General features: G+C 46.4%; 1 protein-coding gene across 2 annotated transcripts in view; it reads right to left on the reverse strand.

Annotated features, from left to right (window-relative positions):
- NRAS (NRAS proto-oncogene, GTPase) overlaps window positions 1-15020 on the reverse strand; it is a 30583-nt gene extending 15563 nt beyond the window's left edge. The window contains exon 1 of one of the 2 annotated variants that reach the window (XM_077294973.1): window positions 14788-15020. The gene's annotated coding sequence lies outside the window, so the exon portion shown is untranslated. The remainder of the gene's footprint in view (window positions 1-14787) is intronic. The other variant, XM_077294974.1, reaches the window with a different exon arrangement.
- Window positions 15021-16566: the final 1546 nt, after the last annotated feature.

Consider the following 16566-nt stretch of genomic DNA (forward strand, 5'->3'; position numbering starts at 1 on the left):
TCTGAGAGAAAGCGGAGTGATTCCCCAATCTCTGTTTCAAGTTTTCGTCGAACATGTTTCTTTGTCGATGGTTTCAGTTGGATGATACCACGGGATATCATTAATCTCTCAAGCCTAGATGTGAGGTTTATCATAGGCAGTACTTCTGGGTTTGGGAACAATTTAGTCCTTATATACAAGAAGAGTTCTTCAAGGGCCTCTTTCTCTGCCTCTTCGTAGCGTACTTCCTCGCTTTCGACCTGATTTTCAGCTGCACTAGACCTACAGGCCACTTGGGAATCATCTTTTGTGAATAGTTTGTAGCACGACTTGTGGTAGTGCCCCTCTGCAGCAACAAGGTCTCTGCTAAGTAAACCAAGTATTCTCTGTGTGCCTTTCCTTATCGCTGCTCTGCGGATCGTCTCATCTGCTCGTAGCTCAACACACTGGACAATTGGCTCCCTTGTTTGTTTTCCTTTTAGGTACTTGCTTGACTTCTCACAGAAGATACATACTTTGGCATACACCCTGCTATCACTGGGGGCACCCCTCGGTAGCTTCCTCATGGAGATTTTGCTTGCTGTTTCGACATTGACACCCTTGCCAAGGATAGAATCCAGTGACTTCTTCATTGTAAAGATACTACGACATTTACGGTGATATTGTATGTGTGGTATTTCTCCTTCTTCAAGGCCCTTAGCTGCTACCAGGACTGATTCATGCTGCCTGATCTCTGCAGCCCTAAGCAATGTTTTCCAGGAGTCCAAATCCTTAAGGGACGCCAGATCATCGCTGTCATCATTAGAGCAGTGTATGATACAGTCGATCCGTGATTTCTTCCTTGCTGGTACTTCCATCATGCCGTTAGATAGTCAGTAAACACCTGCAAACACAAAGAAAAACATTAAAATTTTATTTACCGTATTTCCTGGCGTATAAGACGACTTTTTAGCCATGAAAAACATGGCTCCAAGAGGGCGGTTGTCTTATACGCCGAATACAGCCGCCGGGGGGAAAGGCCGCCGCGCAGGGAAGGAGGAGGCAGGGGCCCACCTTCATGAGGCGCTCGTTCTTAGAGCTGGGAGCGCTGGTGCTAGGTGACTGTTCCCCCTCTCTCCACAAGTTCCTTACCAGCAGCAGCACACAGTACAGGACTACAGGACCTGTGGTGATGTCACGGCCATGTGATCAGTCACAAGCCTGGGAGGTGTCAGCCTCTACAGAGGGAGATAGGAGCTCTGCAGAGAAGACCGGAGAGTCCTGTTCAGCACAGAACGTGTATGTGTCAGTGTGTGTGCGTGTGTTGGGGCACCTCAGGGTGTCTTCAAATGTGACATAGCCCCCTAGATTTCTTCCAGTAAAATTTGCACTCCAAAAGTCATTTGGCGCTCCTTCCCTTCCGAGGCCTGCCGTTCCCCAATACTGCAGTGTACGACAACATATCGGGTGTTGTTGTGTTCGGGAGAGATTGGTGAACAAATAGTGGGGTGCATTTTTTGCTGGTACACCTCTTAAAAATAAAAAAATGAGCCTAAAATGACACCTTCATGTAAAAAATGCACTTTTTCCATTTTCTCAACCAAGTGTTTCCAACTACTGTGAAACACTGGTTGGGTCAAAGTGGTCACTATACCCCCTAAAAGATTCCTTGGGGGTGTAGTTTCCAAAATAGGGTCACTTTTTGGGGTTTCCACTGTGGGGGTACCTCAGGCAGCCTTCAAATGTGACATGGCCCCCTAGATTTCTTCCAGTGAATCCGCCACCCAAAAACCACATAGCGCTCCTTCCGTGTTGAGCTGTGCTGTGTGCCCATACTTTAGTTTACGAGTACATGTGGGGTGTTTCTATAAACTGCAGAATTAGGGTAACCAAGTTTGGGTTTGCCGTTAACCCTTGCTAGGTTGCAGGTAAAATTGGATTACAATGTAATATCTGGAAAAAAAATGAAATTTTGAAATTTCGCCTTCATTCTGCTAAAATTCCTGTGGAACACCTAAAGGGTTAACAGTTTTTAAAAATGAGTTTTGAACAGCTTGAGGGGTGTAGTTTGCAAAATGGGGTAATTTATGGGTGGTTTCTGTTATGTAAGCCCCTTAAAGTGACTTCAGAAGTGACTTGGTCCTTTGAAAAGTGGGTTTTGCTGTAAATGTGAAAAATTGCGCATAAAACTATAAGCCCTATTACGTCGTAAAACAATAAGGTTTCATTTTCAAAATGATGCCAATATGAAGTAAACATGTGGGGAGTGTAAATTAATAACTATTATGGGGGGTATCAGTATTTTTGTAAAAAGCAGAGAATTTCAAAGTTAAAAAATTGCCGATTTTTCCAAAATTTCCGAATATTTAGCATTTTTTTATATAGAAAGGTAAAATATATTGACTCCCATTTAGCACTGACGTGAAGTACAATATGTCACGAGAAAACAATCTCAGAATGGCTTGGATAGGTGAAAGCGTTCCAAAGTTATTAGCCCATGAAGTGGCACAGGTCAGATTGGCTTAGGCACTTGGGTACAAATAGGCCTAGGGCTGAAGGGGTTAATAAGCTACGTATATGTAAGGGCTATCATATCAAAAAATAAACTACAGACATGCATCTACCTAAAAATACCAAAGAAAATTAGTCACTCCGGGTGGTACCGATATCTGGCCCGGCTCATGGACTAACAGGAATGAAATACAAATTAAGAAAATGAAACAAAAATGAAAGATTCCATACAACCTTCATTTACATTATATGATACAATATACAATTTATAGAGCAATACCCTCTAAAAGCTGGCTACACCACAGATAGCGGTCAGTGAAAGGCTCGAACAGTCGACAGCTACCTCCCCCAGGCCCCACGTGTTCAATTCAAATGCTGCCAGGCCCCTCCTTTGTGGCGGGTTTATCAACAGGGAGGACAAAAGGGTCCTTTGTTCAAATTTCAAGTGCTTAAAAGGAGTATTCCAAACTCCAAGATCCCATCCCAGTATGTAGTAAGTGTATTAACAATAATATTAGCAAATACCTCCAATTAGAAATGTACTATAGTTCTTCTGATTAGCTATGTTGCTTAGACCAGGTGCAAGGCATTGCAGTAGCTTAGATATCCATGGTTACAATCACTAACAACTCACTATGAATGGATGTAACCGGATACCTAAGCTGCCGCAATGCCCTGTACATGAGGTAAGCGACATAGAAATGTAGTATAGTTCTTCTGATAAGCTATGTCGCTTACCTCATGTACAGGGCATTGCGGCAGCTGAGATATCCGGTTACATCCACTCATAGTGAGTTGTTAGTGATTGTAACCATGGATATCTAAGCTACTGCAACAGGAGGTATTTGCTAATATTATTATTACACCTACTACCTAATGGGATAGGATCTTGGAGATGGAAATACCCCTTTAATCCTTCTCTCCCCAACATCAACTGTCATGAGAGAAATGGTGGCCTCTATACACATTAAATGGATGTCTGTCTGTCTGTCTGGTCCACTTTACAAGAATATTAATAAGGATGGAGGGTTTAACCTCAGTGCTCTTCTATTGCCCATCTTTGGGGAGCAGGCACTGGACATTTAAGGATGACAGCCAAAGTAAGTGAAATGCAGCCAAAACTATGGACATTTAAGGGGTAGATGTTACTATGCGTGCGCTGGCGCCATTCTTCTGGATGTCATTTTTTTATTTTTATTTTCTTAACCCCACACTATGATATGCAGTATATATAATAGGGGGTAGATCAGTGAGGGATCAGTGACCTGTCAGAAGCCATACTGAAGAATACCTAATCAGAGCACCACATGAAGACCCCCACAGGCCGTCCCAAAGCGCGAGCATATCATTAACTCACACCTGAAAATAAAGAATAAACAACCACAAGACAGATTTCACCAAACAAGGTATCATTTTAATCGCGCCAAACAGACACTTGCTGTAGGTTACTGAGAACAATCCTGCTGAAGGGTTCTCTTTATTATTTATTTATTTATTTTTTTAAACGCTAGTCACACTAAATACACTGCTCAAAAAAATGAAGGGAACACTAAAATCCCACATCCTAGATATCACTTAATGAAATATTCCAGTTGTAAATCTTTATTCATTAAATAGTGGAATGTGTTGAGAATCATAAAACCTAAAAATGATCATCGTAAATCACAACTAATATCTCATGGAGGTCTGGAGTTGGAATGATGCTCAAAATCAAAGTGGAAAATGAAGTTACAGGCTGATCCAACTTCAGCGGAAATACCTCAAGACAAGGAAGTGATGATCAGTAGTGTGTGTGGCCTCCACGTGCCTGTATGACGTCCCTACAACGCCTGGGCATGCTCCTGATGAGGCGGCGGATGGTCTCCTGAGGGATCTCCTCCCAGACCTGGACTAAAGCATCCGCCAACTCCTGGACAGTCTGTGGTGCAACGTGACCTTGGTGGATGGTGCGAGACATGATGTCCCAGATGTGTTCAATCGGATTCAGGCCTGGGGAATGGGCGGGCCAGTCCATAGCTTCAATGCCTTCATCTTGCAGGAACTGCTGATACACTCCAGCCACATGAGGTCTGGCACTGTCCTGCATTAGGAGGAACCCAGGGCCAACCGCACCAGCATATGGTCTCACAAGGGGTCTGAGGATCTCATCTTGGTACCTAATGGCAGTCAGGCTACCTCTGGCAAGAACATGGAAGGCTGAGCCAAACCAGTCATGCTTAAGGATGTTGCAGGCAGCAGATCGCTCTCAATGGCACCTCCAGACTCTGTCACATGTGCTCAGTGTGAACCTGCTTTCATCTGTAAAGAGCACAGGGCACCAGTGGCAAATTTGCCAATCTTTGTGTACTGTGGCAAATGTCAAGCGTCCTGCACGGTGTTGGGCTGTGAGCACAACCCCCATCTGTGGACATCGGGCCTCAGACCATCCTCCTGGAGTCGGTTTCTAACCGTTTGTGCAGACACATGCACATTTGTGGCCTGCTGGAGGTCATTTTGCAGGGCTCTGGAAGTGCTCCTCCTGTTCCTCCTTGCACAAAGGCTGAGGTAGCGGTCCTGCTGCTGGGTTGTAGCCCCCCTACAGCCCCCTCCACATCTCCTGGTATATGGCCTGTCTCCTGGTAGCACCTCGAGCCTCTGGACACGACGCTGACAGACACAGCAAACCTTGCCACAGCTCGCATTGATGTGCCATCCTGGATGAGCTGCACTACCTGAGCCACTTGTGTGGGTTGTAGAGTCCGTCTCATGCTACCACGAGTGTGAAAGCACAACCAACATTCAAAAGTGACCAAAACATCAGCCAGAAAACATTGGTACTGAGATGTGGTCTGTGGTCCCCACCTGCAGAACCACTCCTTTATTGAGTGTGTCTTGATAATTGCCAATAATTTCCATCTGTTGTCTATTCCATTTGCACATCAGCATGTGTAATTGATTGTCAAACAGTGTTGCTTCCTAAGTGGACAGTTTGAATTCACAGAAGTTTGATTTACTTGGAGTTATATTCTATTGTTTAGGTGTTCCCTTTATTTTTTTGAGCAGTGTATATTGATGTGATGTAGATTTCGCTTTTGTTCACTCATTTGCAAGTTATTATATTATAATATTGATAGAGAAATTATTAACACTTCTATGTTTTCAAGCATTCTGACTGTGCAGCATCTTTTCCCACACCTACTTAAAGGGAACCTGTGAGCAGTTTTGGCTGATATAAGATATGACCACTGCCTTTCAGGGCATATCTACAGCATTCTATCATGCTGTGGATAAGCCTCTGGTCCGACCTGAAAAATAAGTTTTATTATACTCACCTGGGGGGGGGGTCCGGTCTAATGGGTGTCGCAGGTCCGGTGCCTCCCACCTTCTTATGATCGCCGACTTCCTGCTTGCTTCATGGCTCCCCGGCATCGCTCTCGGCGCAGGCATACTTATTACCCTGTTGAGGGCAGAGAAAAGAACTGCAGTGCTCAGGAGCTGGGAAAGGTCAGAGAGGCCCAGCACCTGAGCACTGCAGTACTTTTCCCTGCCCTCAACAAGGTAATAAGTATGCCTGCGCAGGAGCGCCGATGCCGGGGAGAGGTGAAAAAGCAGGAGGGCAGCCATCATAAGATGGAAGGCACCGGACCCAGACCTGCGACACCCATCAGACTGGACCGCCCCACAGGTGAGTATAATAAAATTTATTTTTCAGGTTGGACCAGGGGCTTATCTACAGCATGATAGAATGCTTTAGATAAGCCCTGAAAGGCGGTGGCCGTATCTTATATCTGTCAAACCTGGTGACAGGTTCCCTTTAAAGGGAACCTGTCACCAAATTTGTCCCATGAGGTAAGGCAAGTACCTGTAAGCCCTCATATACAATACTTGAATATGCAGACTACATGCCCCAGACTCCAGTCTGCAAGATAAGAAAAAGCCCTTTTATTATACTTATCTACAGGGTGGTCCGGTTCGATGGCCGTCGCTGTCTTGGTCCTCCTCCGTTTCATGTGGATGACGCATCCTACGCAGAGCACTTCTCTCTACCCTGCAGGGCAAAGCAAAGTACGGCAGTGTGTCGGCACATGCGCACTGCAGTGCTTTACAGAGAAGCACGCTGCGCCGGACCGCCATGCTGGACACTATGGATGATGTAGGACGTGTCATCCACACAGAGGAGAAGAACCATCGGGCATAGTATAATAAATTATCTTTTTCTTGTCTTGCAGGCTGGATTGGGGGCATATACACTGCATATTAGAATGCTGTATATGAGGGCTTACAGGTACTGGCCTTCCCTCATATTGGAAAGACCTGGTGACAAGTTCCCTTTAAAATGTTATGCTCAGTTCTGTGCACGATGACCACATCACACAATCTCACAGCTGCACATATAGTGGCTCTAGCCATCACTGTTGCACAGAGGTCACAGCGGGGAGGCACACCCCAACACTTCCTACCATTCACAAAACATCCCAAATGTGACTCCAACAGCAAGGGTCAGGAAGCGAAGCCGCTCATTCACAATGTGTGCACAGTAACTGAACCAATACCATCAGGTAGAGAAGGATTTCCACTTTTGGACACAACTTTACCATAACTGTCTCCGATACCAATACACCAAGCAGGTCTGCGTACAGGGGTCATCAGTAGTTATATGGCATATTTACCCTAACCACAACACAAAGCTGCACGTGACACGGGTGGATAAGAGGCTGGTTCCACAGAGAACAGTGCGATTAATCTGCCACCAAAGACGACTATAGTAGGCTATGTGCACACGTTGCGGATTTGCCTGTGGAATTTTCCGTGCGGATTCTGCATCTCTTGGCAGAAAATGCAGGTCAAAATCTGCGCATTTTTCCTGTGGATTTTGTGCGGATTTCATGTGTTTTTACCCCTGTGTATAATGGAATAGGTGCAGAAACGCTGCAGAAAGGCACAAAATTGACATGGTCCTTTTTTTAATCTGCTGCGGATTCCATGTGGAATTTTTCACACCATTAGCACAGCAACTTTTTTTTGCCATTGATTTACATTGTACTGTAAATCAAATGCGGTTCTGCACGGAAAAAAACGCTGCGAATCCGCAGTAAATCCGCAATGTGTGGACATAGCCTTAAAGTTGTCCAGGAGTAGGAGAAAAAAAAGGAGAAAAAAAAAAGATCTGCCCATTTCCCCCCAAAACAAACCGTGCCCCCATATCTGTCTGTAGGCGGTGTATGGTAATACTGCACGGTGGCATCGCCCCCATATCTGTCTGTAGGCGGTGTATGGTAATACTGCACGGTGGCATCAGGGGACTGCACTACAGTACCAGAAAGCCGATAGGGAAGAGTGGGGACGTTTCTGGAAATGAAAAAAAATGAAAACCTATTTTATCCCGGTCCTGGAAAGCAGATATGGTTGCTGCACTTACACAAAGCAGAGTTAGACTATACAGGCTTACAGTGCACTTGGCGTAATTTAAAGTGAATCTGTCACGTTTTTTCCCCATCCCAAGAGCAGCCCGATGTAGGGGCGGAGACCCCAATGCCAGCAATGTGTCACTTACTGGGCTACATGCAGTAGTTTTCATCAACTCAGTTTTATCTGCTGCAGATGTAGCAGTGCTCTCAATGCTGAGCTCTATATAACCACCCCCCTCCATACAGATCGACAGCTTCCTGTTTACACTGTGCATAGGCAGAAAGCCGCCAATTCGTTGTGGGGGCAGGGTTATACAGAGCTCATGAATATGGAGGACTACACAGCAGCAAGCTTACTAGTCCTCTAGTGATAATCTGTGGAATCATGGTCTCTATCCCTACATTATTCGGTGGCACACACCTAGTGACAGATTTCCTTTTTGGCTGTGTAGTCTCAGGTAACATCGACTATTAGCTGGATTCCTTTGTGCCATGTATGTAGTTTGCCAAATTTGTTCCTTACGTCACCTTGGGATGACTGATGATGCAAGGAGCCACGTCCCTTCTAAGTGGAGCCGGCATCATTTCGGAGACATGCACCCGAATGCCCCATAGAAGATTCAGTACAGTCGGCACTCGCTCCAGGACCACGCCAGCTTCAATTAGAATAGCAGTGGCCACTGGCTAAGGGTATGTGCACACTGACTCTTTTTAAGGCAAATTAGCCCGTCGTAAATACGAACATAATGAACGGCAATGTAAAGGCGGCATTGCTGTGCACAAGTCCAGTCTGCTGTTCCTTCTTCTAACTGCTTCAGGGCTGGACGCCGTACAGAAGTGACATGATCACTCCTCGGGGGCTTCTGTTTAGAAGCTGTCTGCGCTTTATGGTGGAAAGTTATATGTATAATGTGTTTATATGAGGCATTTGTTTCACTCATCCAGTTTGCCTCTCATCTTAATAGACTTTCATGTCTGTGTCATCGCTTTGGCACCGAGATCCGCTGTAAGCCGGCAAAGTAATGACAGGAGAATCTGCGTTGTGATATTCTCACCCATACTTAATCTCACATAGCCCTTTCCTGTTATTACCAAATGGCTATCCTGCCTGAAAACGAGCAGAGAGGGGGTGTACTGTTTACCTATATAGAAGAATCTACTAACAACAGATCACAAGGTCCCGACCTCCATGTAAGTGCTTTACTTTACGGGAGATCGATTCAATCGTAACATTTGTTTTGGTTATCGTTTTATCACAAAAAGAACAGTGACCTCACTTGTAATTACCCAACGGTGATATTTGTCGTAATCGCTTTTATTATCCACTTATCTCCCCTTAAAGGAAATCTGTCAGCAGGTTTTTGCTACCCCATCCGAGAACAGCATAATGTAAGGACAGAGATCCTGATTCCAGCGATGTATCACTTACTGGGGCTGCTTGCTTTAAATGCTGCACATCTAGCAGTTCTCCAAATGCTGAGCCCTGTATAAGGCTATGTTCACATGCTGCGGATTTTGCTGCGGATCCGCAGTGTTTCTGCAGCTGCGGGTCCACAGCAGTTTCCCATGCGTTTACAGTACAATGTAAACCTATGGGAAACGCAATCCGCAGTGCACATGCTGCGGAAGAAACCGCGCGGAAACGCAGTGGTTTACATTCCGCAGCATGTCAATTCTTTGTGTGGAATCCGCAGCGGTTTTACACCTGCTCCATAATAGAAAACCGCAGGTGTAAAACCGCAGTGGAATCCGCACAAAAACCGTGGTAAATCCGCGGTAATTCCGCAGGTAAAAATGCAGTGCTTTTTACCTGTGGTAAACAGGAAAAAATGGAGGGCACCATCAATGTCAATAACTGGACTAATTATAACAAGGGGGTCAACCCAAGCTTGACCTGAAGTAGTACACACATACAAAAGAGAAAAGGCATCAAGCTATGTAAAGAGGACCACCACTTAAATATAATAATATAAATTTTATTAAACAACTAGAAAAGCAGAAACACCACTCTATTAAAAACAATTAAAACCAAAACCAAAGTGAGCCGTGGGTTCCATATCAGGAACCTACCCCCCTGGATATGTGTGATGGGACAGAATAAGTACAAGGATAACCAAAAGTACAGTTGGTCTTATAATGATACACGTATTAATCACAATAATATGTTTGTCCTAGATAAACGAATCACTGATGCAGCTAGGAAAACACCACCGTAAAATATACAAAATTGGCACAAATTGCGATATGAGTGGCACAATAAGATGACAGTAATAAATATTTACAAATGGCAGTGGCACAATGAGATGACAATAATGAATATTTACAAATAACATATAGGCTACAGCTGCTAAAACATATGTAACATAATATATAGCAGAAGGATGTGTATAAATATATATGTATTGTGATGCTCACAAAAGGGAGAGAATGTCTTATGCTGCACGAATATAACAATGTACAGATATACCACCCAAAAAGGGGAAATAAATAGCCCTCCCGAGCTGTTGATGGATATGAGCAGCCCACTATACCATAATGTGGCCACACTGTATCTAGCCCCTTAGCACACAAAAGTGCGCCTAAGACAAATAAGTACCATAATTAGATAGAATGTAAAATACATACACTCAGTAAGCCTTAAAGTGCCTATGAAAGAAGGCCCCAGAGATGATAAAGCCTAGTAATGAAGGCTACCAAGTTGCAAGAAATTAGTCCTGCTGAACGAACATGACCAAGATACCCATCACCACAGTATCCAGGGGGCACGGAGCTCGACGCGTGTCGCCACCAAAGTGGCTTCGTCAGGAGCTAGATACAGTGTGGCCACATTATGGTATAGTGGGCTGCTCATATCCATCAACAGCTCGGGAGGGCTATTTATTTCCCCTTTTTGGGTGGTATATCTGTACATTGTTATATTCGTGCAGCATAAGACATTCTCTCCCTTTTGTGAGCATCACAATACATATATATTTATACACATCCTTCTGCTATATATTATGTTACATATGTTTTAGCAGCTGTAGCCTATATGTTATTTGTAAATATTCATTATTGTCATCTCATTGTGCCACTGCCATTTGTAAATATTTATTACTGTCATCTTATTGTGCCACTCATATCGCAATTTATGCCAATTTTGTATATTTTACGGTGGTGTTTTCCTAGCTGCATCAGTGATTCGTTTATCTAGGACAAACATATTATTGTGATTAATACGTGTATCATTATAAGACCAACTGTACTTTTGGTTATCCTTGTACTTATTCTGTCCCATCACACATATCCAGGGGGGTAGGTTCCGGATATGGAACCCACGGCTCACTTTGGTTTTGGTTTTAATTGTTTTTAATAGAGTGGTGTTTCTGCTTTTCTAGTTGTTTAATAAAATTTATATTATTATATTTAAGTGGTGGTCTTCTTTACATAGCTTGATGCCTTTTCTCTTTTGTATGTGTGCTTTTTACCTGTGGTTTTCACAAATCCGCTGCCGAAAAATCCGCAGACCTCAAGAATACGTGTGCACATACCCCAACTCCAACCACACCACTGATTATAAGTTTTCTGCATGCACTGTGCATAGGCAGAAAGATGATAATCAGTGGGGGGGCTCATAAATACAGATGACAACATGGCAGCAGGTTATTAGTCATCTATGATAATCTCCAGCTGATAAACCTTATCAAAACTACACCAAGAAGCCCAGTAAGTGACATCACTGGAATCGCGATCTCTGTCCCTACATTATGGTGCTCTCAGATTACATGACAAAAAAAAAAAAAAAAGCAGCAGATGAATTGGTCAAATGCAATCTATAGGCAGATCCTTATATCTGTGAAACAATTCTTTAAAATCTTGATCTATTTCTGGATTATTTTCCTAATATGTGTTACCAGTGGCCTGTTCGGATCTCATTCCCTTTAACGGCTTTGGGGAGGCATCTGTAATCACATCCTCGCTGCAACCCCTACAAGTGCTCGGATCATTCCAGAGATTGCTGCAGAAACTGCTCACATGTGACAGAAGGATACACAGAGAATATGAGCAATTTCTGGAGAAACTCATGGCCATGTAAAATTAGACAGGACTCACAGCAGTTTGTGCAATGTTGGAATTTTTAATCGTTTTCTTTAAGGCAGCCATTATTGAAAAGTGTAGTGTTTTCCTTGTTTTGGTAAGGGGGGGGCATTGTTTTTAACACACACTATACCATGGTAATGCTTTCTTATAGTGTTTCACTACATGATTCTTTGCATTACTTCAAAAATGTTACAAAAAAAAAAAAAAAAAAAAAATGTTGTAGATGTACGGAAAAGCCACCATAAAAAAACGCTGGAAAACTGTAGTGTTAGAAGCATAAAGCCTGAGGCTGCACCACTGAGGAATCTTCAACAAGTCCCATTATGCTTTCCTTCAAGGTGTTCATCTTTTGAGCCAAATTTTTACAGCGACCCAACAGCAGAAAACTGGTATTTACCTTCAGTCATAGTGGTAATCTGCAGAGAAATACTGGATTATAAACACGGGAGGATGCTTAAGTGGAAGAAGCTACAGAGCAGGACGTCAGACACAAAGCGGGGGTCCGACTACAGTGAGCGCTGACTGATCTCAGCTCCGGGGGCGCCACAATGACTGGAGAGGCTGTAGGGAGAAGCTGTAGAGAGGGACGTCAGACACAGCGGGGGTCCGACTACAGTGAGTGCTGACTGATCTCAGCTCCGGGGGCGCCACAATGACTGGAGAGGCTGTAGGGAGAAGCTGTAGAGAGGGACGTCAGACACAGCGGGGGTCCGACTACAGTGAGTGCTGACTGATCTCAGCTCCGGGGGCGCCACAATGACTGGAGAGGCTGTAGGGAGAAGCTGTAGAGAGGGACGTCAGACACAGCGGGGGTCCGACTACAGTGAGTGCTGACTGATCTCAGCTCCGGGGGCGCCACAATGACTGGAGAGGCTGTAGGGAGAAGCTGTAGAGAGGGACGTCAGACACAGCGGGGGTCCGACTACAGTGAGTGCTGACTGATCTCAGCTCCGGGGGCGCCACAATGACTGGAGAGGCTGTAGGGAGAAGCTGTAGAGAGGGACGTCAGACACAGAGCGGGGGTCCGACTACAGTGAGTGCTGACTGATCTCAGCTCCGGGGGTGCCACAATGACTGGAGAGGCTGTAGGGAGAAGCTGTAGAGAAGGACGTCAGACACAGAGTGGGGGTCCGACTACAGTGAGTGCTGACTGATCTCAGCTCCGGGGGTGCCACAATGACTGGAGAGGCTGTAGGGAGAAGCTGTAGAGAAGGACGTCAGACACAGAGTGGGGGTCCGACTACAGTGAGTGCTGACTGATCTCAGCTCCGGGGGCCGCCTCAATCACTGCAGGAAGAAGCTGTAGGGCAGGACGTCAGACACAGAGCGGGGGTCCGACTACAGTGAGCACTGACTGATCACAGCCCCGGGGGCGCCACAATGACTGGAGAGGCTGTAGGGAGAAGCTGTAGAGAGGGACGTCAGACACAGCGGGGGTCCGACTACAGTGAGTGCTGACTGATCTCAGCTCCGGGGGCGCCACAATGACTGGAGAGGCTGTAGGGAGAAGCTGTAGAGAGGGACGTCAGACACAGCGGGGGTCCGACTACAGTGAGTGCTGACTGATCTCAGCTCCGGGGGCGCCACAATGACTGGAGAGGCTGTAGGGAGAAGCTGTAGAGAGGGACGTCAGACACAGCGGGGGTCCGACTACAGTGAGTGCTGACTGATCTCAGCTCCGGGGGCCGCCCCAATCACTGCAGGAAGAAGCTGTAGGGCAGGACGTCAGACACAGAGCGGGGGTCCGACTACAGTGAGCACTGACTGATCTCAGCTCCGGGGGCCGCCTCAATCACTGCAGGAAGAAGCTGTAGAGCAGGACGTCAGAGCGGGGATCCGACTACAGTGAGCGCTGACTGATCACAGCTCCGGGGGCCGCCCCAATGACTGGAGAGGCTGTAGGGAGAAGCTGTAGAGAGGGACGTCAGACACAGAGCGGGGGTCCGACTACAGTGAGTGCTGACTGATCTCAGCTCCGGGGGTGCCACAATGACTGGAGAGGCTGTAGGGAGAAGCTGTAGAGAGGGACGTCAGACACAGCGGGGGTCCGACTACAGTGAGTGCTGACTGATCTCAGCTCCGGGGGCCGCCCCAATCACTGCAGGAAGAAGCTGTAGAGCAGGACGTCAGAGCGGGGATCCGACTACAGTGAGCGCTGACTGATCACAGCTCCGGGGGCCGCCCCAATGACTGGAGAGGCTGTAGGGAGAAGCTGTAGAGAGGGACGTCAGACACAGAGCGGGGGTCCGACTACAGTGAGTGCTGACTGATCTCAGCTCCGGGGGCGCCACAATGACTGGAGAGGCTGTAGGGAGAAGCTGTAGAGAAGGACGTCAGACACAGAGTGGGGGTCCGACTACAGTGAGCACTGACTGATCTCAGCTCCGGGGGCGCCACAATGACTGGAGAGGCTGTAGGGAGAACGCCCTCCAGAGGCTGCAGGGAGAACCCCCATCAAATAACTTATCCCCTTTCTATAACTTGCAGTTTTGGGAAAATCCCTTTAACAAATACTACAACATATAACAAAAAACTAATTAAAAGTTTAGTTCCACTTGAAGGGAGCCGCCCCGGGGGTCCGCACCGTCACATTCTTCAGATGGGTGGAGGTCAGACAGACCCCTTATTACCGGCTTCCTGTGCGCGCTGCTGCGGCGGCTTTCCGAGCAATGCGGCTTTTCCACCTGCACAGATGAGCTCCGCACCGTGTGCAGCCTGTGCCGTAAGTGGAGATCCCCACACTCCTCAGCCCAGGACGCTGCATAGAAAGTGCTGTCCCGATAGAGGCTGGAGTCGCGACAGGAGCGGCGAGATCCTCCACATACGGGAACCCACGTGTGAAGTGACTCACCCTCCTCCACACCGCAGCGCCGCGCTCTTCTCGGTCCATGCACCGGTCACCGTGTCCCTGGATTCCCGGAGCGGCCGCTCTGTCCGGGCGCACCCTGCACCCTCCTCCCCCCGCAGCCGCTTCCGCGTCCTCAGCTCCAACCCTCGCGAGATCTCCGCCCTCCGCTCACCGAGCGCCGCTGTGAGGTCGGGTTTGGGCTGACACCGCTCATGTTACCACATGGGAAGGTCCCTGACTTCTGCCCCAGCAGCCCGGCCTCATATGTGTGCAGAGGGAGAAGGAAGGGCCATGCGAGGCCAATTGCGGAGTTAGAAAATATACAGCTTTTTGGGGTGGGAGCAATGTGACATGCGGTACAAGGGACGCGGCTTCTAGACAACACACATAACAAGTATTATGGACATATATATACGTCATTGTGATCATTACCATAGGTGACAAACATTTGTTAATCATATATGTGGTGAGTGTGAGCATGGGGTCCGCGCAGTAACGGCACACGTATTGGGGTCAGCCTCAGGTTTCCTTCCAGCAGTACTGTGTGTTAGGGGCTGTTAACTCCTTAAAGGGAACCTGTCACCCCCAAAATGGAAGGTGAGCTAAGCCCACCGCCATCGGGCTTATCTACAGCATTCTGGAATGCTGTAGATAAGCCCCCAATGTATCCTGAAAGATGAGAAAAAGAGGTTAGATTATACTCACCCAGGGGCGGTCCGGGGCCTCCCATCTTCTTACGATGACGTCCTCTTCTTGTCTTCACGCTGCGGCTCCAGCGCAGGCGTACTTTGTCTGTTGAGGGCAGAGCAAAGTACTACAGTGCGCAGGCGCCGGGAAAGGTCAGAGAGGCCCAGCGCCTGCACACTGCAGTACTTTGCTCTGCCCTCAACAGACAAAGTACGCCTGCGCTGGAGCCGCAGCGTGAAGACAAGAAGAGGACAGGTTCCCTTTAAGGACCGAACCTCATTTTACAATTCTGACCAGTGTCACTTTATGAGGTAATAACTCTGGAACACTGCAGTGAATCCCCCTGACTTTGAAACTTTTTTTTTCATGACATATTGTACTTTATGTTTAGGTCAGTATTTCTTGCATTTATGAAAATATTCAAAACTTGACAAAATTTTAAAAACTTAACAATTTCCTAACTATTCATTTTAGTGCCCTTAAATCAGAAAGAGATGTCGCAAAATGTATCTCAAATGTATGCAAGGAATGTACCTAGATGCCTGCTGAGCACTTTGAACCCTCAGGTGCTTCACGGAACTTTATAACATAGAGCTGTGAAAATAAAAAGTCAAATATTTCGGCCAATGATATTTCAACATTGAAGACCCTGCCGCGCCATTTCAAGCAATTTCATGATTGCGACGCCAGCCTTTTGAGAGTGAGGGGCATTGACTCATTAGAAGTTGGGATTCGGGGAGGCGGTACTTTTCAACGTTTATCCCAAATGGAATCAAGATGGATATGGGCTTTAAAAACAGTCCACCCTGGAGGACTAAACGAAAATATTAGTTATGCCCCATTTTTGTAGACATTGGTTGAGGCTAGCGCATAGCAGGCGCTGGTGGATCGGTGCAATATTATCGCATTGTTGTTTTTAATTGTTTTTATTTTTTGTCGTGTTTTGTTGTCATTATTTGTTTTTCAGTTTTTTCTAGTTTCGATTGTGGTTATTGCTTGAAACGGATCGTGAATGAAGATATCTGCCGGATATTGGACATCCATAAAGAATCCTGTTTTTCCTGGTGGAAGATGGCTGAGATCTACCTCACTTAG

This window comes from Ranitomeya variabilis, chromosome 3 (genome assembly GCF_051348905.1).
Source record: "Ranitomeya variabilis isolate aRanVar5 chromosome 3, aRanVar5.hap1, whole genome shotgun sequence".
Lineage (NCBI taxonomy): Eukaryota > Metazoa > Chordata > Amphibia > Anura > Dendrobatidae > Ranitomeya > Ranitomeya variabilis.